The sequence below is a fragment of the Chiroxiphia lanceolata genome, chromosome 5 (genome assembly GCF_009829145.1).
Source record: "Chiroxiphia lanceolata isolate bChiLan1 chromosome 5, bChiLan1.pri, whole genome shotgun sequence".
Taxonomy (NCBI): domain Eukaryota; kingdom Metazoa; phylum Chordata; class Aves; order Passeriformes; family Pipridae; genus Chiroxiphia; species Chiroxiphia lanceolata.
This window is the reverse complement of record NC_045641.1, coordinates 64,384,945-64,408,551: the sequence shown is the minus strand read 5'-3', so window position 1 is coordinate 64,408,551 and position 23,607 is coordinate 64,384,945. Positions and strand designations below refer to the sequence as shown.

The following is a 23,607-nucleotide window of genomic DNA, read 5'->3' as shown; positions in this document are numbered from 1 at the left end:
TTTTCACACTCTTTCTTTTTCTTTGTTCTATATGTCAGTGAAATCTTATCTCTGCAGTCTTCTGTCATAGGTTAATAGTCTGGAACAAACTTCATTTAAGACTCTTACACAGGGAAAATGGAGAGAGATTATAGAGAAGAAAGTTGGTGGCCACATCCACTTTTAGATAGATGGTATCTCACAGTCTCTGGTAGTTTTGAAATACCAACCAGAAGTGTGGGAGAGGAAGAGAAGAGCCATCCTCAAAAGATTGACTCACTCAGTTCAGGTACCTGGTTGAACCCTGGGACCTCCTTTCACATCACAAAGTTCAAATTTTGTATGAGCTTGCATGGCTTTGCTTTTAAGGATGGGACAAAACCACAAAGGTCAGGCCTGGATTTCTTTGTTCAGTGTTGTTGTTATTGTACACATAAATCTACAAAAGGTTGCATAGACTCCTGGAAAATCTATGGGATAGTTTTCTTATTTCACAGTCTTGCAAAAAGACCTGCACCTGTTTTTCTTCGATTCATCCTTTATTGACAGGTAATGTTACTTCTTTAAAAAAGGAATTGTTTACATGCTCCTCTATTTCTCCCATTTCCAATGCAGTTTCTGTTCAAAGTGACTCAGAACAGCTTATTAAAAGCAATTATTTCTGCACAGAAAGGTAAACTGCCAGCAGACAAAACTGTTAAAACAAAAAGGGAAGATCCAGCTGACCCGGAATCTCTGAGAGAAGCAGAGAACCCCAGAGTAACATTTTCCTCTGTCCCCTTCCAGTATATGCCCTCTCTCTTAAGACTATGAACTTTTACTATCCCCTTTGATCCTGTGTTCAGTCCTGGAAAAAATAAAATTTGCCAGCCTAGGTTCAGACAGTGAGGGGGCATTCTCCGATTAATGACTTTTCTACTGTTTCCTCCAGGACATTGTTACCGTTTTTAACAAATAATCTTTACTCTTGCTTCATTTCCTGTTTGTTCCCCACCCATTCCCTTTGCTTTAATTGTTTGCAGTTAGCCAGTGTAAAAATAATCACACTGTGATTGACATCAGGTTCAGAAAATGCAACATGGGGGTTTTTTTTTCCCCTTTTTCATAAGATGCATCACAAACCACAGACTCAGAACTCTTGGAATCCCTGGAGACCTTCATTCAGGTTCTGGTAAAAGAACCTTATGTTTTGCCTGCTCTGAAAAAAATCCTCCACAAGTGGCTCTCGAGACTCTGCATGGATAAGACCTTATAAAGCAGAGCCTCTCAGTCACTCACATGTGCAGATGTTTACAGATACAGTTTGATAAGGATGTCAGTAGTGTAATGCTGGTGACAGTATTGGCTCCCTGAAATGAGGGATGGCATTATTCCAGCAGAGAAGAACTCAGGAACCTCTGGTAGGTTGTAATACCTTTGGTATAGAAAACCCAGATTTTTGAGTTGATCTTCACCTGGTGATATTTGTAACTGTCCTCTAAACTGAACCACGGCAGTTCTTGGTGGGGATCCCCAGCTGTGGGGTGTGGTAGGGGAAGAACTGCAACCACGGGTAGGGTGTCTGCACCCTGAGTGCCCAAAACCTGTGGAAAGCAAAACTCCAGGACTTTGTACCAGCAGGTCCCCCTGGGTCAGATGTTTCTCACCTTTTCTGTACAAGGATGGCCACGGTCTTCATAAAACACGGAGTCACCAGTGAAAGAGATGCTGGGACACTTGCTTTTCCATATCTGCTCCTTGTCCTGCTTAGCCTCTCCCCTTCTATCTCCAGATATTTCTAACCCATCTCCCCTTTGAAGATCCAGAACCACGTGGTGCTGCGGGCCAGTGTGATATCAAATACCAGTGTGCTGCCACCACAACACATCTCACACTTTGTGTGAGTGGCTGCAGAGGAGCAGCCGGCAAAAAATGGCTTCAGCTGGTTTATTTTTCTTCTGACTACTTTGTTTCTATGTTATATATCCCCCCACAATCCTTTTTGCTCCATGTATATCCATCCTTTCCTGCTTTATACCTCTTATTTTATTTATTTTAAAGAAGGTTCAGTAGTTCATAGAAAATGTTGAAAGATATGTTACTTTGCTGGGCAGGCCAAGGTCAGTCAGAAATCATTCTGTGTTAACCAGGAACCTGAGGCCTTTGGGAACCCCCTAATAGTCACAGTAGCTCAGGTTTGCAATTTTAACACTTCATCAGTGTTGGGTGAACACATAAGAGCACCTAATACAAAACCACAAGAAGACCTCTGACAAACAGAACTTTTTCTTTAAAACCAGGTTGACATGAATTGTATGGGAGTAGAAAGATGAGGTGAAAGACTGTGTATCTTGGGGAGGGAGATTATAAGTTTTGATAAAAGTGAACTTCTTACAAGTATCTTTTGCACAAACAGAAAAAACCAACATTGTGGAAGCGTGGGTGATGTACCAGAAGCATTAATGTTCATATTCTTTGAGGAACTGTTTGTTTTCTCCTATTGTATGCTATTATCTGATCTCAGCAATTACAGTCTCTCCAGTGGAATTTTATGAATGTAACTAAGATTTATAGGGTGCTACAGAAGAAAAACATTTTTGAAGTTGTCAAACACTTCCTGTTATAAGACTGTAAAGTGTTGAATGCCTGCCTTAGGCAGATTTATTGATTTATTTAAATTCACTGTTCCCTAGACATCTGCTTTGGTCACTCTCATAGAGAAGGTGCTGGGCAAGGTGGACCTTTGGTCTGACGTCACACTCTCCTTCTTGTTTGTTTACTTTTGTTATACTGAATCATATGAGAGAAAAAATTTGGTTCACCCATTAAAAAAAAAAAAAGGGAAAAGAGAAACTAGTGAGCTTTTATTCAAATAGTCTCAATACTCTACAGCAATGAAGCAAAGACAGAATTTTCCAGGTGACTGTGCATTTGCCATGACTTTTGAGTATGTGCTTTTGAGAGATGTTGAGGTAGAAGTGTGGGAGTGAAGGGAAAGATTTGGTCTTGGATGGTGACGATTTGCATCAATACTGGTAGACAAGAAGAGTGGGTCTGAGCTGAAAGAGGAGTGGAGAAAAGAAAGTAGGAAGGATTTAGGGGAAAGGGCAGAACAAGTACATTTTATCAGGAATGTGGGATGCATGCCCTTTTTCTGGCATCAAATGTCTCTGAAACTTTGGTGGAAGATTCCTTGTGTAGGAGCTACACAGATATGAGTTCATTTTTGCCCTTGGTTATGTCGTTAGCAGAAGAGCAAAGGTACAAGAGGTGGAGCTGGAGGTTCTGAGCCAGATGAGGAAGATATCATTGGCAGCGTGATAAATATGGTGCAACTGCTGTTTTCTCTGTTTGCCTTTTTGAAAAATGTAGGAAATTACACACACAAAAGCTCTGTTAAAATAGCATTGCTTGCAAAGTCAAGCACTCTTAATTACATTGCTGTGTAATTTCATTTCACGATTCCTGTATCTGTACATATGATACAGTCCACAATTATATGATCACGTACAGTTTTTCTTCTGCACAGAACCTCACTGACCACACAGAATGAAGATGGTCAATTAATGAGCAGCTGTTCAATCTTCCATTATTTCTTGTGTGGAGCACTATTCCTACAATTCGGTCACGCATCATTCTTGCTCTGAAGACAGAATTACTTACTTTTTCATAGTCTTTTGTGTGGCATTGTTGAAGAGAACATCTCAGACAAGAGGGCATGGTCTTAAGCTGTGCCAGGGGAGGTTTAGGTTGGATATTAGGAAGAAATTCTTTACAGAGAGGGTAATCAGGCATTGGAATGGGCTGCCCAGGGAGGTGGTGGATTCTCCGTCCCTGGAGGTTAAGATAAGACTGGATGTGGCACTTAGTACCATGGTCTAGTAACCACAGCAGTAGTGGATCAAGGGTTGGACTTGATGATCTCAGATCATCCCTTCCAACCCAACTGACTTTATGATTTTACGATTCTATGATCTAGGTACCTCAAACTTCCACTTTATCTTCACAGTAGGTGTGTTGGAAACCTGAGAAAAGGAAGTATCTCAGTTTTACAGATGGGAAACTAAGAGGCAGAAATTTTGCTCACATGGGGAATCCAAGACATGTGAAGATACTAAAAGTAATCTAATTATATATATTTCTTTCAATAGTAATATTATAATATTATATAATATAAAATATTATCTAGCATTTCATATATTCAGAGTAATGCATCACATTATTCAGGTTACACCTGTGAGTGATGTGCAGAACAACAAAGTTTTAAGTCACATGCCCAGAAAATGAGGAAGACAGAGTTAGGGATACCTGGGAAGGTCCAGTTACACAGGGGACTTTACACAGGCTTTGGCAAGGAGGGGATCCAACCTGCTCAAGCAGGATCCACCTACCTATCTGCTAATGTAAGCTTTAACTTCCTTCCTTTCATCCCTTGCCTCATTCACAACACGCTCCACAGTCTGCAAAAAATGAACCAAGGCCACATTCTCACTGACAACCCAGGCTTGATTTGTTATGCAAGAAGATTTGTTCTGTGCCATGGTACAGAGATCTTGTGAAAAAAAATAATCTGTGGTCCTGCAATTAGTTTATTGCAATTCATCTACATGAAGGGGCAAAACAAAGACTGTACAGGCACTTATTGTTCTTCATGTTGAAACTTTTAAGCACCAAATTTTGAAACCTTTGTAGCATTTTGCATGTATATCATGTATATCTTTTCAGACTAGACACAGCGGTTACAAAACCTTCTTCTCCCTTTCATCTTCCTCTTCCCTTCGTTGGCCTCCACACCAGTTATCAGCTGATGTTTTTATTGTTTCTTAGTTTTTCTACTTTTTACAGCTCTAGTACAGATATTTCAATGTCCTGTAATTTATTCCCTCTCTAAATGGCAATTTTCTTGCTGCTGATTTGCTTTCAGATATAATGCCTAAAGCAGGCTGTCAGCCATTCTGAAAGTATATGATTCTTCTCTCTCAATATCACGCAAGCCAAGTTTGGCTGGAAGGACAGGGGAAAACTAAATTGTTCTCATAAAAGAGAAAACATAGCACTAATATATCTTTATACTATGTTCAGGTATCCCCTTTGTGTTATTAAGGGGACTCATGATCTCGTGTGTTTTCTCTACAGGGGATCACATTAATTTATATTTATAAGGTCTCCTGTAATAGATGCTTTCCAGAAACATAAAAGTGAGTCCAAAAGTTCTTTGGATGCCATCAAACCAGAAATAAGCACTGCATAGTATTATCCAGCAGCAAAAAAAAATAAAGACCTCAGGATTCAAAAAATGAATGATAAAATTGTGTGCATTAACTAGAGGCTGACCCTGCCACCCTTGTGGAGCTCCCGTGATTCCAGTGCAAGGGAGCTTTGTAATCAAGCATTGTTGAAAGCTTGGCTCTCCCTGAGACAGAGAAGGCACTAAGACATCAGGAGTGTGGATATATTTTTGTATATACAAATATTTAAATTATTTGCTACAACTCAACAGGTTGCCAGTCCAGTGCCCTGGGAAGGTTATTGTTGGTCCCTCTCTGGGCATGGTAGCTCATCCCAACTGCAAGGAAACGAAACTTGGTGTAGTAAAATCATTTTAAACTGAGTTTTGTTACCTTCTAATTGTAGAGGGTTGAAATTCATGTTTTTCTAGCTTGGCTGGTGGACGCAGAAGCTCTTCTGAGTTTGCACTTCGACGCTCAAAAATATCTTTTCACTTCAGAAACATGTTTTTGTTTTTTTTTTAAATTTAGAGTATAACTTTCATGTATCACTCTGTATTATGCATGTTTGTTTTTAAAGGTGTCTCAGTGTTCCATATTATACTAACAGTGTGGATGTTGACAGTTTGAAAAATTCCACTGATTTTTCCACCTGTCTATCTTGGTAGTGCTTAATATCCTCTTAGATCTTGCTGACTGTGTTTTAGGGAAAACAGTGTGTTATTTTACTTTTTTTTTTTTCCTCTCCATAAAGGACATTTCAGACAGATAGGTGATTGAATCCCATAACAATAAAGGGATAACTCTGAGTGTAATCCAAGGTTAAAAGGGCAACAAAAATTAACTCCATTTCAGTGATTTCCAAGGTGTGTCTGTCAACAACTTGAAGTCCAGTCTGAGACACCAGGAAAAGTCTCTTTCCATCACCTGAGGGACTTGGCTGAGCATCATCTCCTTGCTCTACCAAGGTGCATATTCTGGGAGGCTCCACAGGAGCTGTAAAGGCATCATCAGTCCAGGCTTTTCTCTCTCTTGGGAATTGAGGTTCTCCTACCAAAGGGGGCTTCTCACTCTTGCCTTCTCCCACTTTCCAAGTGCTGTCATATAATGGAAAGAAGAGTTGGGTCTGGAACAAGAGGTTTAAAATCTGAGTTCTAAAAACAGTTACAGCCTTGATGAGGGTCTGTATATTTAGTTCGCTTGTAATTGGTTTTAATTTGTCGCATCTTTTTTTAAAACACGTGTGATTTGAATCTGAATGTTGTTCACATTAACTTTTGATTATAAAAATAAATAATATCAGATTCAGTAGATTCAGCAGTTTCTTTGAGAATGGTACTTCCTCAGCCCACCCAACAGTGGCTTTTTCCAGAATGAAGCGCTTTCGGCTTGTTAAGCCGTAACTAGGAGGCCATCACCTGGAGGACTTGAGTCATTTTCAGGGCTGAGTATGCACAGCACCAGCAGTTGCTGGGAAAACAAACACCTCTTTTCTGGGCTGTCAGCCTATCTGCCACTCGATCACTGCTGGGATGGACAGAGCTGTGGTGCTGGGCTCAGCGTAAAAGGGCTGGTCGCCTATTTTTAGTAAATATCTTCAGATTCCTTCTGTTATATATTAGATCAGCATCTGAAAAAAATATACCCCTTTATAGAAGGCTTAGAGTTGTGTTCCATGTATTTCTGCATTTTCCTTCACTTGTCTCTCTGTTTCTTTGATTGCTAGATGGAGCATTAGCAGCATAAATTTCGTCTAGGACCCAGATTAACCTACTGGAGCTGAACAGATCTTTTCCATAAGTACGTTAAATTTGGTAAAAGTGTAGATCATAAAGCATAGGGCTAAGTAATTAGGGTTTTGTCATGTGTTTTCAGGGTTCAGGAGAGATTTCAAAGTCAACTTATCCACTAGGTAGCAAACAAAAGTCCTTATCATGGCTTAAAAGAAGACCTAATATAAATTTATATTAAAACTCCAGAAATGAATTTTCCAAAGAACATGTGGTGCATCTCTTGAAGATAATGACATTTTTTATTACAAAAAGTGAGCAATTGTGAGTAAAACAAGCTAAGAAAACACCTAAACATTTATTTACCTAGCTGAGCTATTTTAAATGCAGGTTCAATACAGTATGTGCTTGTTAAATGCTGTGTTATCGTGTGTCTTTGAAGTAGATTTTTTTATTCTTGTATTCTTTCATTGGAGTGTCTTTTTTTTTTTCCTAAATGCACTTTCTTAATTTTTTTTTTTTTTTTAAACACAGAGAGAAATGCTATTGAACAGCAAACTCTCAGGAAATCCTTTTTCTGGCCTCTTAATTTATTCCTGCAGTTTGACATAAGCTTCCATTTGTAGGCAGAAACCCTTGGCTATCAGCCTATAGATGATGCTCACATGTACAATCAGAAATTTAAGTTTTACTCTATCAAATAAGAATGTGCTAATGGTACTGACTCATTTCTGGGTCTGCACACAATCAAAATGTGGGGAGCAAATTTGGAAGGAACTTAGTGGTATTTCTTTTCCACATATCTGGAACCCATGAGTCAGTACTCCAACACATACATTTTGCTGTTTAAATAGAATATGCTATAGTTATTTTTTAATATTAAAAATATGATTTATCATTCTGTAGAATTTCTCATCCATAAATCTCATGTAGGTTTACCAGTTAAGTAAGTAACTCATTCCTGGTGGTTCTTGAGGTTCTCCTAGATCTTAATATACCATTGGTTTCAGCCTGAATTAGACGTTTAGCCTTTGATTCAGATGAACATTCATACTAGGCAAGGTTCTTGAAATTAAGTCCATACTTATGGGATTTCCTAAAGTGGGTTGGGATTTAAGTACTTGCTCATTTTCCTTGTGAACAAAAGCAGAATTTGGTCCCTGGCATCATGTTAGATCCTGGAGATAACTGTTCCAGGGAGGCTCAGTATCATAATTGAGTTTAAGTGTGTTTTAGATCCTGGTGGGGAAAAAAACACCCACCCAAACAAAACCAAACAACTACCAACCAGCTATCTATTTGAAGCCCTTGTTCAGTAATTCTTCACTGTCCTGAGTGACTGTGTGTTGAAGGTGTGGCTGACTGCACAGAGGACCTTTTGAGAACAGGCAGATACAACATTAGAGCCACAGGGCTTTCACGTTTGCTTGCCTTGGCTGTCGTCTTCCAGCAGTGTGAAGGGCAGAGAGGGGGAAGCAAAGCACTTTCCAGTGAAGGAGCAGCTCCTAACAGTGGTGGAATTTGTCTCATGAGACTGGGGGTCAGTTTTTTGGGGATGGGAGGGCGGGAGTCTGCAGCAGCTAAATGCCACAAAAACAGCATGGTGCAAAATGGAAGGAAAAAATTGCCAAAGAGGTCAGAAATAGAAATGAAGAAAAATCATCATCTCATCATAGGGTGAACACTCTGAAATTATTCTCTAACGATGAGTTTAATGGCATTTGACTGTCTGCAGGTTAGGTTGCTGCGCTCCCTGTTGTCAGGCAGCGGGGTGGGGGGGGTCGCGATTTCAGATTAACTAAAAAAAGATGTGTGTGTTTTGGAGGTGCGTGGGTGAGGCAGTGCAAATGTCAAGTTAAGTACTGGTTATAAACAGTCTTTTTAAACAGCAGCACATTTTCATTCAGATCTTTTTAGGTTGTGAAGAATACTGTATCTCTAGCGCATATTTAAAATATAGGAAAAAAATCTTCCTGGCAGCGAGCTCGCCGTATCTAGTGCAACGTTCTCACTCTGTCTCTCTCTCTCATCCTCATCTGTTGAAAGAGTAAAACTTCTGAGGTACGTCTTCAGAAATAGCAGCAGTAGCCAGCGCAAATGTGCAGTAATTGATTTGCTGCTGCTGTTGTTTGCGGTTGAAGCAGTTAAACCTTCCCAAGCAAAACCAAGTCGTGCAGACGAGGCTCCTGCACTGTTGTTCAAACAGCGAGTTTTCTAACGCGGCTAATGGCAAACGATACGATGAAAAATAATAGCTTCTGGTTTATCCTTCGTTTCCATTTTGCACTAGAATGTATACTCAGCCATGCATATGCAGGCTATAATGTAGCATATTTAATCTTCCACTTCGTCTCTGCAGCTTCTCTCCATATACCGAAATAGCAAGGACTGGAGTAGCTACTCTTTCAAACAGCACTTACTGTTCTTAGACGGGCTTTTTGTTGTTTTTAGAGTTTTCTGTTTTTAATCTGAGCTAAGTTTGAACAACTGTAATGGTGGGAAAATCTATCCAGGGTTCATTCTTTTTTACCACGGAATTGGCAAACCAGGAAGAATAGACTTTGTCATGTGCAAATATAGTGACCATAAATGGTGCTGGAGGCTTTCTCCATTGTCCTGTGACTTTGCCACGAGAGAAAGCGCGCGCGAGAAAGAAAGACACGTTTGATAGAGTTGTGAAGAACGCCTGAATGGCTATTGGGTGTTGGGCATTGTCTGGCGGTGACCTCAATTCGGTACAGTAGAGACCCTTGAAAGCACTGTCTGAAGTCACAATACCACTATTCTCCTCCGCTCCCCAAAAGGGATTAGTTAAAAGGGTGACGTTCCGTGCAGAGAGTTCCAAGTATTCCCTGAAACAAAGGGCCCTGAAATGTTTTTGAAGTTATTTTTAATTGAGTTGAACTAATTTAATAAAGGTCCCAAGAAGGAGGGGGGAAGAAAAAAAAATATAAAGGAATGTGATTGTTTTATGATTCCTCGCAGATGGAATGGACATTTATAGCATACTTCTTCTTTAGTCTTCCAGAGAACAGTAGCCCCATTTACAGCTACTGTTAGCAATTTAAAACTGCTCCAAAATGAAGTCTTTCAAGAAGTTGACAGCTTATAAATAAATCTGTCTGATAAAATTGAACATAAACTGCATCTGTGGTTAGTTTGCCAAAATTAATTCTACATTTAATTAGAGATAGCAGTCAAACATATTTAATAAAAAACAGTCTTGGAGAGTAAATCAAATGAAGTCAAATTTTAGCAGATGCTTTGCTTTTTCCCCCCTTTTTTTTCTTTTCTTTTTTCTTTCCTCCCAAGGAGTGATGAAGTGACCTCACCTCTATGATCCTCGGATATTTAGAAGAGCAGGCTGAGGGGAGGCCTGGGCAACCCATGAGATTATGTAGGAGAAGCCATGAATGACTGGCCTCAGACAAAGGGGGGTAATTATGGTGCTGCAATTTTTATTGATTTCTATAGTTAGGATTTGCAGCAATGCGGCTGTGTTTGCTGTAAATGTTGAAATGAATTAATATGCTAATTATTAACCAAAGAGCAAAATTTGGGTTTGATCTGGATTTAAACTCTCTGCAGCCCCCAAGCTCAGGTGCGTTGGCATAGGCGGACTGGAAGTTAGGCTGTGCTGTGATTATTAATTACCAGAATTGTGAATGAAGTTTTATTGTCACATCTTGAAATTGAGGAACTAGGTCCCTGCATACAAAATTTATATTCACTACTTTGCATTCTTTTTCATGTGCAGCTCATTCATGTCTCTTCAAAAACACAATTTAATAGACTCCTTAGCCGGTGTAAATAGGTAGAGCTCCCTCTGCGTAAAGGGAGTCTGGCTCTTGGCAACAATTTAAAAAATACAGGGAAATAAAATAATTCAGTGTCCCAGTTCACCAAATAAAGTCAGAAGAACTGTATCAAAAGCATTTGATCCATTGCATTTTAAAATTAAGTGGAACATTTTTCTTTTATAATCCTCCCTCTCAAAGCAGCTATCTGTCTACCACCAAAAAACCCCAAACTTTATTTAAAGCCCAGACCTTGTATAGGAGATTTTAGCCCACGCTGTAAAGACATTAAAAACTTGTTAAGGTTACTAGAGAAATCCTCTCTGCTTGTTTTTTTTTTTTGCTTTTTATGATATAGGAAATGACATGATTTTGTAGACATAAGGTTGAGTGCATGAGCTGATAATAGACTATCTTTCTTTCAGGAGTTCAGGTTGCTTTTGTATATTTTACATCCCAAAATAAATATTCCAGGAACTCACTGTTTCCCATGTGGAAAGTGTTGATTAACCATAACTACAGCATTCTTTCTTCTCATTCCTTTTTTTTTTTTTTTTTTGCTATCATTATTTTCAAAACAGTTTAAAGTTTGTAGAAATAAAAAAAACTTAAAAAACATTCAGGAAACCCTGATAGGTAGCGTGGTTTAGATATCCCTGGAGGTCACGATTAAAACCTTATTTAGTTAACCTTGTTAAAGTTCTACTGTTAGCAGAACCCCAAATGACCCAAATTATACATAGGAGGCCCTAACTGAGAAATGTGGAACATTTTTAGTACACTTTTTTGTTAACGTGCCGTCGCGGCAGCGCAGTCGCTCGCGGACTGAAATAAATATTTGTTTCTGCTTTGAAATGCACCAGAAAGGGATCTCTTTGCTTTCCTTTCGACCCTTAAATTATGAATGGTAACGTTCAGCAGGGACTGGTTTTTAATCCCGTTTATGAGGATATCATGCACGCACACATGTACATCTCATTCTAGGGAGGCTGCAACTTGCAAGTCTAACAAATCACAGTGCGCCCAGTGCCTTAAAAATAAACCGCAGCAGCGTTGACTTCAACTTTCTAGGAATCGTGGCTGAAATTTCCGGAGTTGCCTATGGAATTTGAAGTCACTGGCCTTTCTTTTTAAATTTCTTGTGAGTTCAGATATAAAATTCCAGAGGCAGCTCTGAAATGCTCAGCTCCTCTTATTCGAGCAGTGAAGAACTGTTTCCTAATTCCCAGTACACTTCATGTTAGCCAGGTCCTCAATCCCTAGCGCCGGTATATTCAATCTTGTCGTGATTTAAATGTTGGATTTGACCCTGCTGACATCTGTTTATGGCATATGTGTAGTTATTTTCGAGAGCACTCCTTGAGTGAGACAGTTGACTCGAGCGTGACTTCATATGGTTAATTATGCTGAAACAAAAGCGCTTTGCTGAATCAGAGGCTCCAACACTACTGTTTTGTGAGAAATATCCTTAGAGGTGTTTTAGGAATGATATATGTGCATATGCTCATTACCTGCAACACACATTCGTACGGATGTGGGTCTTTTAAAGAACAACTGATTCCCCAAGATCTAATGTATTTCTTTGAATATGGCCTAGTGATGATATATATCATTCTTCTTTTTAGCCTTCATAATTACTTATTCAAATATTTCCTACTTACCCACATTTTAAAGTTTTCAAAGGCTTATCTTTTTTAATGTGATGTTCAAAAGTGCTGTGTGAAGGTCATTAAGACTAAAAATTGCCATTTTGAAGCCAAGCTAGAGATTTTACTCTTCACTTAACACACAGTTACGATTTGAATTTCGAAGGAAAAAAAATATCGCTTACATAAAGATGTCTTTAAAAGTAGAGCACCTCCTTACAGAAATTAGCTCTTGCTTTTAATTGCATATCAGTGCTTGAATCTGGTGTGGATTTCTGAAGTAATAGGATGCTTTGATGTTTTATTAAATATTTTTAAAAGGTGGGACTTTCAGAGAATTAAGCATGCGTATTGTATTTTGTGTACCAAGAACAGGATAATTTCTTTTCTGTTAGCAGTACTCAAGGAATCTAATAGGGAACTGTTTCTCCAATTTTTATAGTTTACTTTTAGCACTTGGTGTGTAATAACTCTTTTTAAAAAGGGATTAACCTAATGTAGGTAAAAGGTAAGGAGTTTCTTTATGTAAAACAAAGTGAGGATAGGCTTTCCTTTTTTACCCCCAAAGCGAGCAAGTCCATCCTGTGGTGAAGGACACTTTCTGCACACACTGAAATTGTAGACAGAATTGAAAATCATAAAGTTTCAGTCATTCCTCTGCAAAGGAGCAGACAGCAGAATTCCTCAAGATTTTCTGATCTTCTGTCATTAAAATATGACTCAAAATTTCAGGAGGGTTTGGTTTATGATTTGGTTTGCTTGGTTGTTTTTTTAATAATTTGGTACTTGTCAATCACATCTAGTATAGAAATAATATAGCTCACTTAGGCTTTCCATTATGAGAAGAGAGCTGAGGATCATTAATAGCCACTTTCCCACTCTGTACTTGTCTTGCAGGACCTTTGGAATATGTGTTCCATTACTCCATCTCCTCTATCTGCTTCATTCTCTCTTTTTATGCAGTGGGAATAACTGTTGGGTATCTACAAGTCAAGAGGTATTTGCTGCTGTTTTCCTTTTACTGCTGTGGTTGAAAAAACCAAGAAGAGGTTCTTCATTGTGCTGTTCATGATGGGTACAGCTGGGAGTAGCAGTAAGAATCTGCCCAAACACTATGATTCAAATGTTGGATGAATCTTTGTGTTAAGTGTATCAGTGTCTCTCAAATGGGTGGAGGGGACTATTACACTGATAAATAAAACTGAATTGAAAGTGTTTGAGACTGCACAGAAAGTCACTCCCCACACAGAGTTTCCTGTGTCAAAGGCATACTTTGTTTGCTTTTTTCTACAAGAAGCAAACAAAATGTGAATGAAAGCCAGAGATATTATCACTCTACCTAGAGCCTGGTTTGGATATTTTTATAATAGTCTGAATGGAGTCAGTGAAACCATTTTAGGGGCAGATGATGCTGAGCTGGAAAAAGAGGGTCTCTAATCTGCCAAGCTTTTCAGGAAGCTGCACTTCAAGAAAATGTGCCTGCAGGTCCAATAGAACTTGAACATGATTGCTGTGTTATTCTCTCCAGAAAACTGGCTTTGAGTATTTTCATTGTCTTATTAGCTTTCTTTCCTGATTGACATAATCTAAAAAAAGTTGCCAGAAGGGTAGGAGAAGGTTTTGGGGAGGGGGCAAACATGCTGTTGTGCTGTTTTAGCCACCCCACCAATCGTTAGGCACTTCTAACTTAAAAAAATAAAAAAAGGTTGAAGATGTTTAAGTGAAGAGGTTTGGGCAAAGATATATAGCAAGCAGATTGACTCTGATGAGTTTGCTCCTCCTTCTACCAGAAGATAAGGGGTTTTGTGAACAGAGATGAATTACAGGAGGAGGCAGAGTAATATATGTAAGATTCATGCAGGTGCTGCTTATGCTGGATTTTCATCCTTTATCCTGTACTTTGCAGAAAAAGAAGTGCTTTGAGTGTCAGATGGTATTCTTTTACTCTTTTTAACTCGCTGACTGGTTGGAGTTCCTCAGGCTGAGAAACCCTGAGGGCATTAAAATGAAGTGGTACTGGTGGATAAACAAGGCTGGGGGTCACAGAGTAATGCCCACAGACTCGATCCGATGCTCAGCATGATGTCATCCACACTCTTTGGGGGATGAGGAAGACCATTCTATGTCCCTTGGGCCTAAGCAGGTGTAATTAGAGAGTCAGAAAGCACAGTTTGTTACTGAGGACCTGGAGGCCTTCTCTGAGATTTTTATTTTCTCTTCCTCTAAAAGATGATTCAAAATTGGAAGAGAAAAAAAAAGTTCTTGAAAGTTTTACAGCTTTTTTTATTAAATTTTTGGTTGCATTTAGACTTGCTGGAACACTGCTCTTCCTGTATGTGGCACTTGAAAAAACAAGCAAAACCATTCCCCTGTAGCCCTATTTCAGGGACTGTGGTGTTTACCTGCTCTGGTGATTGCTGACTAGCTTGGATGAAAGGGGAGGCAAAAAAGCAGTGGCTGCAGAGTTCTCCGTGATCTATCTTATCATCATTATAGACAGGTCACTAGTGGCAAGTATTCACAGGATATTATTGCTTAATGTCTCTAAATCAAACAATACTGTGTCACAGAAATTAGTTAAGAGCATGATTTCAAATCTGAGTAAAGATGGAGGTTTGGTTTAGATAAGAGGCCAATACTGCTGCAAATGCAGAACTGTTTTGCAGCTGTAAAAAGCAGAATTTCTGACTTGGCCTGGCTGCTGGTTTTCAGGGATAGCAATTTTAATTAAATTCCTGCTCTTTCAGGAAGTGCTTTAATGAGAGAACATTTTTAAGTTTTCTTCATCTATATCAGTGCTGGAAAACGAACCTGTTCTGGTCTTGGATATTGTCTGCATTTGGTAGGCTAAGAAGGGATTAATATCAAGGAACCTTAGAGTAAACCCTGATTTGGGGTTTGGAACTAGATGATCTTTGAGGTCACTTCCAACCCAGGCCATTCTATGATTCATTGATTTAATTTTGTGTAATTCTGTGGGCAGTATGAGAGTTTTCAGCAGTTGCATTTGAAAAACCTGCCTGTCTGCATAGGACATGTAAAATGCCCAGTGTACCCTGGGCTTGATTTGTCTTTTGAAAAGAGATGGCTCTGAAGATGGAACCAGCCAGCAGCCACTGTTCATCAAGCCTCTGGAAGTTTATTTCATATTGCAGCTTTTCTTACCTTGTGCTTAGCTGAGGGGAGCCTTAGTGGCAGAGAAAGTACCTATTCCAATGCAAATGTCCACAACCAAAATGATCATCCATTCAGTCACTCTTGGGCTAGTACCACAAGGAAAAAAAAAGAGTTTAGATTGTCATGGAAAACTTAACCATGTTATTGCCAGTTTACCCACAATGAAAAATGCCAAAGAAGCTTTTTTTTTTTTTTTAAAGGAAAAAAAAAAAAGTCACTCCATCCCTGAAGAAGCCTATTTTTGAGCAATCTCCAGGTCTGAGTCTTTTTGAAGATTGAAAAGATTTATACAGTTTGATTAAAGTTCACCTAAGAACCCACATTTTGGGCTTCCTGCTTTGTACTGATGAGAGCCTTCTGAGGATTGCTCATCACACCTGGAAACCAGACAAATTTCCCTCCTCTGCACTGGAAACTCCTATACTTTTGGCTTCTCTCCCATTCTGCATTTAATTATTTTGAATTCCAGCACGCCAAGCCAAGTTTAACTGCTACTTTCCTGCAAGTGTGCTTTATTCTCCAGCTCTTGTGCTGCCTGGCCTGTCGTGGTGTGCAAGTGAGCAGCAGCAGCAGTGTGACAGGGAAGAAGGTTTGTTAAATTAAGACCCTCTTAGTCCCAAAGGAAAAGGGTTACTCACTCTTCCATAGATGAAAAATGACCTCTTCCTCTCCCCTTGCCCCTGAGGGATATTTTCCTGATATAACAACATGAAAACTTGGCAGGCTCCATGTGTTAGATGACACTGTATGTTGATGAAGAACATTTCTGCGATATCTCAGCAGGGGCAGACAAGATGGTATTTGGAGAGCAAGAAGAAAAGAAGAGGGAAGAAGAAAAGAAATTGGATGGGGGGTAGAAGTGCAAGGGTCACACAGGCTGCCGGTTGTAACTCGTAACCTGCCAAGACTCACATGCATGACACGGGCCTTTAAAAATGTGTGACAAATACCTCAAATGAGGGACAGGACACCAAAACACAGGGAAAGCAAAAAGCAAAGAATGAATGGTGAATTTGTGGCCTTAGTATATAATGTGAGTTGTAACTTTGGCCTGAAAAATTTGTAATTTCTGATGTCCTTAAGCTTACAGGATTAAAAAGTGAGAGTGCCAACATGAGAGGAACGAAGGTAAATTGTTATTCTGAATTATTTATTTGTTAGGAAATAATGCTTGGGTACAGTCAAGGATAAAATCTATTTGTGTGGAGCAATATCCATTCACAGGCAGAAGGAAAAAAAAGAAATGCAGTGGCTGCCACAGTAATCAAAACACAGCTAAACAGAATTGGTTATAAAGTTAGGAGCATACTTCATAGTGAGCAAGTGGAGAGCTGTGGGGCTCCTACTAGTAGAGAATAAAGCCGCTAACAGGAAATACTGTTGAGATAATGGAATTTCTTTCTTCCCTTTTTGTGGAGGGATGAATGAGAGATTGAAAGAGATATTCAGATTTTAATATATATTTAAGCGGCTCGATTCACTCCTGGCACAGGCCCATTTATGTCAGATTTCACCTAGCAATTCTTTCCTCTTTTTTTTTTTTCATTTTTTTCTCCAGATTTGTATCTCTACAGATCTTTCCCTTAGTCATATCTGATGTACTGCATCAGTATGGTTGCTAACAACATGTGTGATTATGTATGTATGATTGTGTCGTTTTCCAAGATATGAGGTATAGATGGACAGTTAGTCGTGTAACTGTGACTTTGGGTTACACATCCCTTCTTGCTTGATTCCAATGTATTTTTAAGGGAAACCATCAAAGCATCTGGCAACAAAACAAGCTGAAGGCTCTGCTTTAGGAGTGGAATATTAGTTTGCTGTGTGTGTTCAGCTGGGGAAGTGCCGCCCTCTGAGCCATGGAGCTGTCAGTGGGCTCCACTTGTTCCCTGATGCAGGCAGAGTGGCAGCTGGAGGTGGCACGGCAGGAAATGGGGTTGTATTAATGCTTATTTTATTTTTTAAAATATCCCTCTCTGGTTTTTATGAGGCAGTCAGCACAAAACACTGCCAAGGCAGCTCCAGGCTCTGGGGCCCATCCCACCCGTGGTTGTTCAGGGGCACGTCCCTCTCAAGAGGAGTCCAAGGTGGTGGATTGAGGGGTCTCCTCACTGAGTAAAGGGGGGGAGAAAATCATGAATACATTTCATGTGAATGCCACAAATTAAGGAAACCACTTTAGGCTAATAGTTGCTTTAACAGATGTTGATAAAGGATTTTGTCCTGTGAGGCCCCTTCTAACCTGGCTAAGCAATTAGAAGTTGAGGTTTACACATTAGGATTTCCCCCAAATTCCTGACATTTATCAAGTGCTTTTGACATGATAATGGCAAATTGAGTTTTATTTTAAGTGTGGTTGAAAAACAGATGAATTCTTGCTATCCAACTACATCTGTTGTTTGCTCTTTCCAGAATAAATATGGCAGTTCCTGATGCTGAAACAGCTGGAAATCTTGCATTCATTTGTGTTCCTTGAAATGGAGTGTGTCCTGTGGGTTTACCTGGTGACACTGTTCATGTGCTATTTATTTAAGATGACTGGCTATGAAAAAAGTTACTCGGGGCAAGATTTCCAATGCTAGTATTTACCAACCTGGACATCTAGATCAATATACCTTGATAATTTTTACTTAAATGTTTCCAAGTGGATTCAACTTTTGGAATTGGTGAATATTTCTAATGCCAAGGGGTTCCTGTAGGAGACATATGAGAGCTCTCTAAGCAAACCAGCTCATCTGACATAAAGTAGCACACTGGGAGCTTGATCTAGGGGCCACTTCAGAATAAGTAACTGAAATAATTTGCAGCTGAGGGAGAGTAAAATGTGTAGTGCATTTCAATCCCAAACCTACAAATTTTTGTTTTGTTATATTATTTTAGGTAATTTGGAGGCTTTTTCTCCCTCCTCTGACATGAGTGTGCTGGCATAACACTGGTAGAATTTGCTGTGGCAAACAGTACGTGTTCATTTCAGTTGTGCAGTGGGTGGGGACGTGGGATAAAGGTGCGGGGACAGAGGTGGAGTGGCATAAACATTTAAACAGCCCAGAGGGGTGAAGAAAGGCATCTTTTGTCTGCCTGGTTCCAGCAGAAGTTCTTGCTTGTGCTGCTGAAGATAGCCTGAGAAGATTAGAAGAGGCTCAGCTGGGGCAAGACAAAGGGAGACTGTGTAAAGCAGGATCAAGCCTGTTTGCTTAGCAGAGCTCTCTGTCTTCTTGTTGACAGATGTAGCTGGTGCAGTATCAGACCTTGCAGGCTCCTCCTCTGGATTGTCAAGTGACAATGGTTGTGGTAGTAAATGACAGTGTAAAGTACTCCATGAATCCTTTATTTGTTTGGCAGTTGTAGCCTGGGATGGGGATTTAATATTGAATGGACTCCAGATTGTCTAAATTGCAATCACAGTGTTTGTTTAAGCAGTCTGTGGGGACTGCTAAAGCATGTTAACTTTTGCTTCCATCCTTTTCATGTTGCAAAGTACTGAGGTAGGGAAAAAAGGATGAAGGAGATTGGAAAGGAAAAGTTTACACTGTAAAAACATGAGGATGCAGTTCTCCTTAGCTGCTGAGGACTCATCAAGAGTTTCAGGTCACTGATTTAGCATGTACTATGATGGACAAAAGCCTTCTGCATTACTTAAATAAGAGCTTTTCCTTTGGCTGGTGCACTAATCTGTCACAGAGTATGTGCCCCTATCTCAGCTCAGTTAAGTTGCTTTCAATGCCAGATTTCAGCTTGTAATGTCAGCAAAGAGCATGTACAGTAATTTGTACTTGGATAGCATTGTGGCACCTAAAAAAAAAAAACAGACCAAGACCACAAAGCAAAGCAGGGGACTATCTACTGAAGTCATCAAAAAATGCCAAAAATCATCAGCTTGCCTTGATTCCTATTTCAAAATATAAAGGAAAACTCAATCCCCTTTAGAAGCTAGAAGTATCCTGAATGTAGCCTTGCAGCTAAGTGAGCCAAAAAGGTTAGGGAAAAAACGGCCAGATGTAATGAATCCTGACTATAGAAAAAAGTGTTATTACAATTTCTGGGACAGAGGAGGGTTTTCTTTAGCAGAAAGGGCCCTTTATTTCATATCATGGCTCAGGACACACGATCACGTTGGAAGTGCTAACAAACACATTCGGTAACAGGTCACCACTTGTTCAGTCAATAAAGACCCTTTTTTGCTCCATGTTTTGCAGGATCTTAAGCCTCAGGTACCTTTGACAGAACTGTAAACAATTATATGTGGCTGTGTGTTTGCACCACCTGATAAAGAGAACTTTAATAACCTCGATGCCACATCTGGAGCACAATCCATCTTTACTTCTCCTCTCTAATCTTCCTATCCAAGTCAGCTGCTTTTCCCCCAACTACACGCTGATCTGGAGCTTTGTGTCCAAAAAAACTTTCCAATTCACCACACTGAGCAGTGTTCCTCATCTGGCCCATCTGCAGCAGGAGAAAGGTGTGAAAATAATGGGGTTTTTTCCTACATAATATGTGGTGGTTGAGACTCTAGCCCTGGTAAAGAGGGCATGTGTGCAGTTTGTTTGAAGTTATCTGAGTCCTTCCCAGTGAGCAGCGGGTTTTGCCGGAGCATCCTCTTGCTTGCAGAGGTACAGGAATATGACACTGGTCTGTATTCACCACCAGCAAGGAGAGAATGCTATCATTTTCCAAAGGAGGGTTTCTTTCTCTGAGCACTTTGTTCTTCCCTTAAAGCAATCATCGTTTTCAAAGCTGATGGAGTTTTTCAGTGGGGGAAGAGGTTAGTAGTAATGACTTGATGTCTCAAGTGGCATAAGGACCATAATGTTTTCCAAGGAAGTCTTGGAAGAGTTTTGCTGATCCTATGCACTTTGTGTGGAAAATACAAAAGCACACAGATGATTTTGTGTAGATTTCTCTCGTTTATTTAAAAGCAAGTAATGTTTGACTCATAGTTTCAGAATTAATATTTTTTTTCATTCTATTATGCAAAAATTTAAAGTATCTGGTACTGTACTTCTCTGTGTCTGTGTATGGAAATATGTAATCAAACAACTGGCCAGGTGACAATTTTTTAAAATCTTTGTTATTCATATATCACTAGTCATATCATTCAGACTTGTACTGGAGGCCCAGTTTTCAGTAGGCTATGGCAGCATCAGCTCCAAGAAACCAAGACCCTAGTTCAGAGCTACCCCTTTGTGTGAGTACACATTTAAGTAGATTCCCAGATACAGATACTCTGAAGCATGTCCTGAAGTGCCCTCTCCATTCAAGGAATAAGAGGAGGCAATCAGTCTTGGTAGGTGGACGTAAAATCTTGAAATATAACACAGACTCTGCTTGAAGTTTGGTGGCTGATGTTACTGCAACAGCATGAAGACTGTTAATTCCCAAGGTGCCATATTTTAAAACTCTAAAATAGCTCAATTTAATGACAGACCACAGCTTTTATTTATAACCACACTGTACATGCTTTCAGAGTTATATGTCTGCTGTACTTAAGCAAGGATTAAACCAACCCTAATGTCTGATTATTTGTTTTTATAATTACTATTGCCGTTGTATAAATGGAAAGCCGACAAGCAACATGAAGTAGTTTTGAGGTCTTCACTCTGCTGTTCTGACATCCAAAGTAGGCCTTCCTTCTTTTTTCTTTTCTGTTTTTATTTACTTTTTCTTTTTTTTCTCCTGCAATGTCCTTTCCTCAAATGGATGGGAAGAACAAATCCTCCTGAACTCTAGCATAGATCTTCTCTTCTTTATCCTCAGACACATGGTGCTCAAGGCTACAAACAGCAGGCCTCCCCCATTCATTCCTTCAATCCCGTGGCAACACTTGTGAGCAGGGGAAAAAAAAAAAACTCCCCACCAATCCCAGGATAAATTTTTCATCCTCAAAAATAACCGATGTGCTTTTAACACGTTTAACATGATGGGAAAAGGTTACTCTGTGTGCAGTTGTCACTAACCCCGCGTGGTGTTTGTGCTTGGATAGTGGTTTGCTGCTTCCAAGTCCTCCCTGGTTGCTGCAGGGCCCCAAGCTGTGCCTCACCCAGCAGCTGAGCAGCAGCACGAGCAAAGAAAGCAGCAGTGTATGTATGGGACAGCAGCTCTGCTTTGTCCTTTCCGAGGGAATGTGGATGCTGGGACTCAGGGTGTCTGTCAGACCTGGCAGTCCTGTTGAAGTCTAAATTTTGGTAGTTGCTTGATGGACACCTTAGTTCATAGAATCACAGAATGGTTTGGGTTAGAAGGGGCCTTAAAGATCATCTAATTCCCATCCCACCCTCATGGGCAGGAGACCTTCCATTAGACCAGGTTGCTCAGAGCCCTGTCCAGCCTCAAGAGTCCAGTTGGGTCATGCTGGCTGACAGGCTGCCCTTCAGTACACACTCATCTGGCAGCTGTTTGTACAGATGTGAGAAACAACTGCTTTTAAGGTGCACGTAGAACAAATCACACGGGGCTCTCTCTGAAAAAGGTATATGCCTTCGGAATATATGAGCGTGCATCTTGCTTGCTACGCGGGTATGATATTACCCCGTTATTGCCAATAGTGGGATGTGTGGTATGATATCAGTTTTAGATTAAGAGTGAACCTAGTGCGTTCAGCAGCAGAGCAATTTTAGGTAATGTTCAGTGTTAAGATTCTGACTCAGCAAAAGACATGAGCCCTGTCTTCACTTCTGCTGGAGTCAAGCTAAGCATGTGTTTATGTGCTTTTCTGGCTACAAGTAACTAAATTACTCTGACTTTTGTGTGGCTTTGGTGTGTTCCTTTTATTTCTCCTTTTTAACCGATATTTTTTTAAGTGTTGTGCCAAAGAGATAGTAGTGCCAGCTATGACTTTTTAATGTACAGATGATTGACTCAGTAGACCACAAACACTTCCTTGGAGCTGTTACAATCCCGTGCATTAAAGCCTGCTCGGGGATGGAGCGATGCTATATTTCCCACATTACTGATACAGTGGCTCTATTGTGTTGGAGTGGCTGTTGCGCATGTGTATCGTTTCCATCTGTCTGCTGAGACTCCTTAGCAAACTTGTGATGAGAACTAGTTATTGGGCTTGTGCAGCAGCCGGATCCGAAATACTTGCTTCAGAAAACCGTGGAAGAGCATGAATCACGAGACTGTGACAAAGAGCATCTCTAATGCACAAGTCAGCCCCGGCCTTCCCTATCCCATCCCTTCACATAAATATTGTTTTATACTAATAGTATATTTATACTATAGTAATGTCAATAAAAATATACCTTATTCATTTTAAGGTAGCTAAACATTCAGAATATTTTTAATAATTGCGGCAGTGTTTTAAATATTGTTGGTTTGATCTGTTTGGGATAATGTGTTTGTCCTTTTTATAATCAGTGAATATGAGGAGCTGTAGAGATCAGTGCAAAGCCACAAAGAACCATTACCTGGGCTGTACATTCTGCCTGCCTGATCCCCTCCTTACGACAGGCCATAAAATTTCACATTATAATTTTATCATCAAACCTAGAACCATTCTGTCAGTTCCAATGTATATTTGAGGAGTCTGTTACGTAGAAAAGAGTGTGTTTTATAGCACTATGAAAAACGTTGGCATAGTAGATCATGAACGGTATCTTACATGTTATTTAGAGAGAAAATAATATGTTTTAAAACTGTGAACTCTCTTATAGAGCTGACCTTTGGCCAAATCCCTTGCAGTGTCAGCTTTGAAAATGTTCAATCAATCTAAATGTATCACAGGGGTTAAAAGGAATAAAAAACCTACTAGTCTTTTAGCAGATAGAGGGATGGGTCATGACAGTTATGGAATTAGTGAATTAAAACCTCATATGCTTTGCTTCTGTTTAAAACAAAACACAATAAAAGAAAATAAACACACAGGAACAAATAATGATTTACAAAGTGAGATTTTCATCATTCATATACCTAAATAAAAAGTATAAAGAAAGAACATTAATTACTCTTACAGTTGTGTTTTATACAGAAACCAACCATACAAATTTGAGAGGCACTGTCATTTTAGGGGAGGATCACAATGCCCTAATACCAAATTAGATGACTTTGAAGACCAGGGGATTAACAGTCA

General features: G+C 39.7%; 1 protein-coding gene across 5 annotated transcripts in view; it reads left to right on the top strand.

Moving 5' to 3' along the window:
• SOX5 (SRY-box transcription factor 5) overlaps positions 1-23,607 on the top strand; it is a 641,540-nt gene that overhangs the window by 247,840 nt on the left and 370,093 nt on the right. Inside the window, exon 2 of one of the 5 annotated variants that reach the window (XM_032688185.1) lies at positions 20,626-20,724. The exons of the other annotated variants lie outside the window; for them this stretch is intronic. The gene's annotated coding sequence lies outside the window, so the exon portion shown is untranslated. The remainder of the gene's footprint in view (positions 1-20,625; positions 20,725-23,607) is intronic. 5 annotated transcript variants of the gene reach the window in all.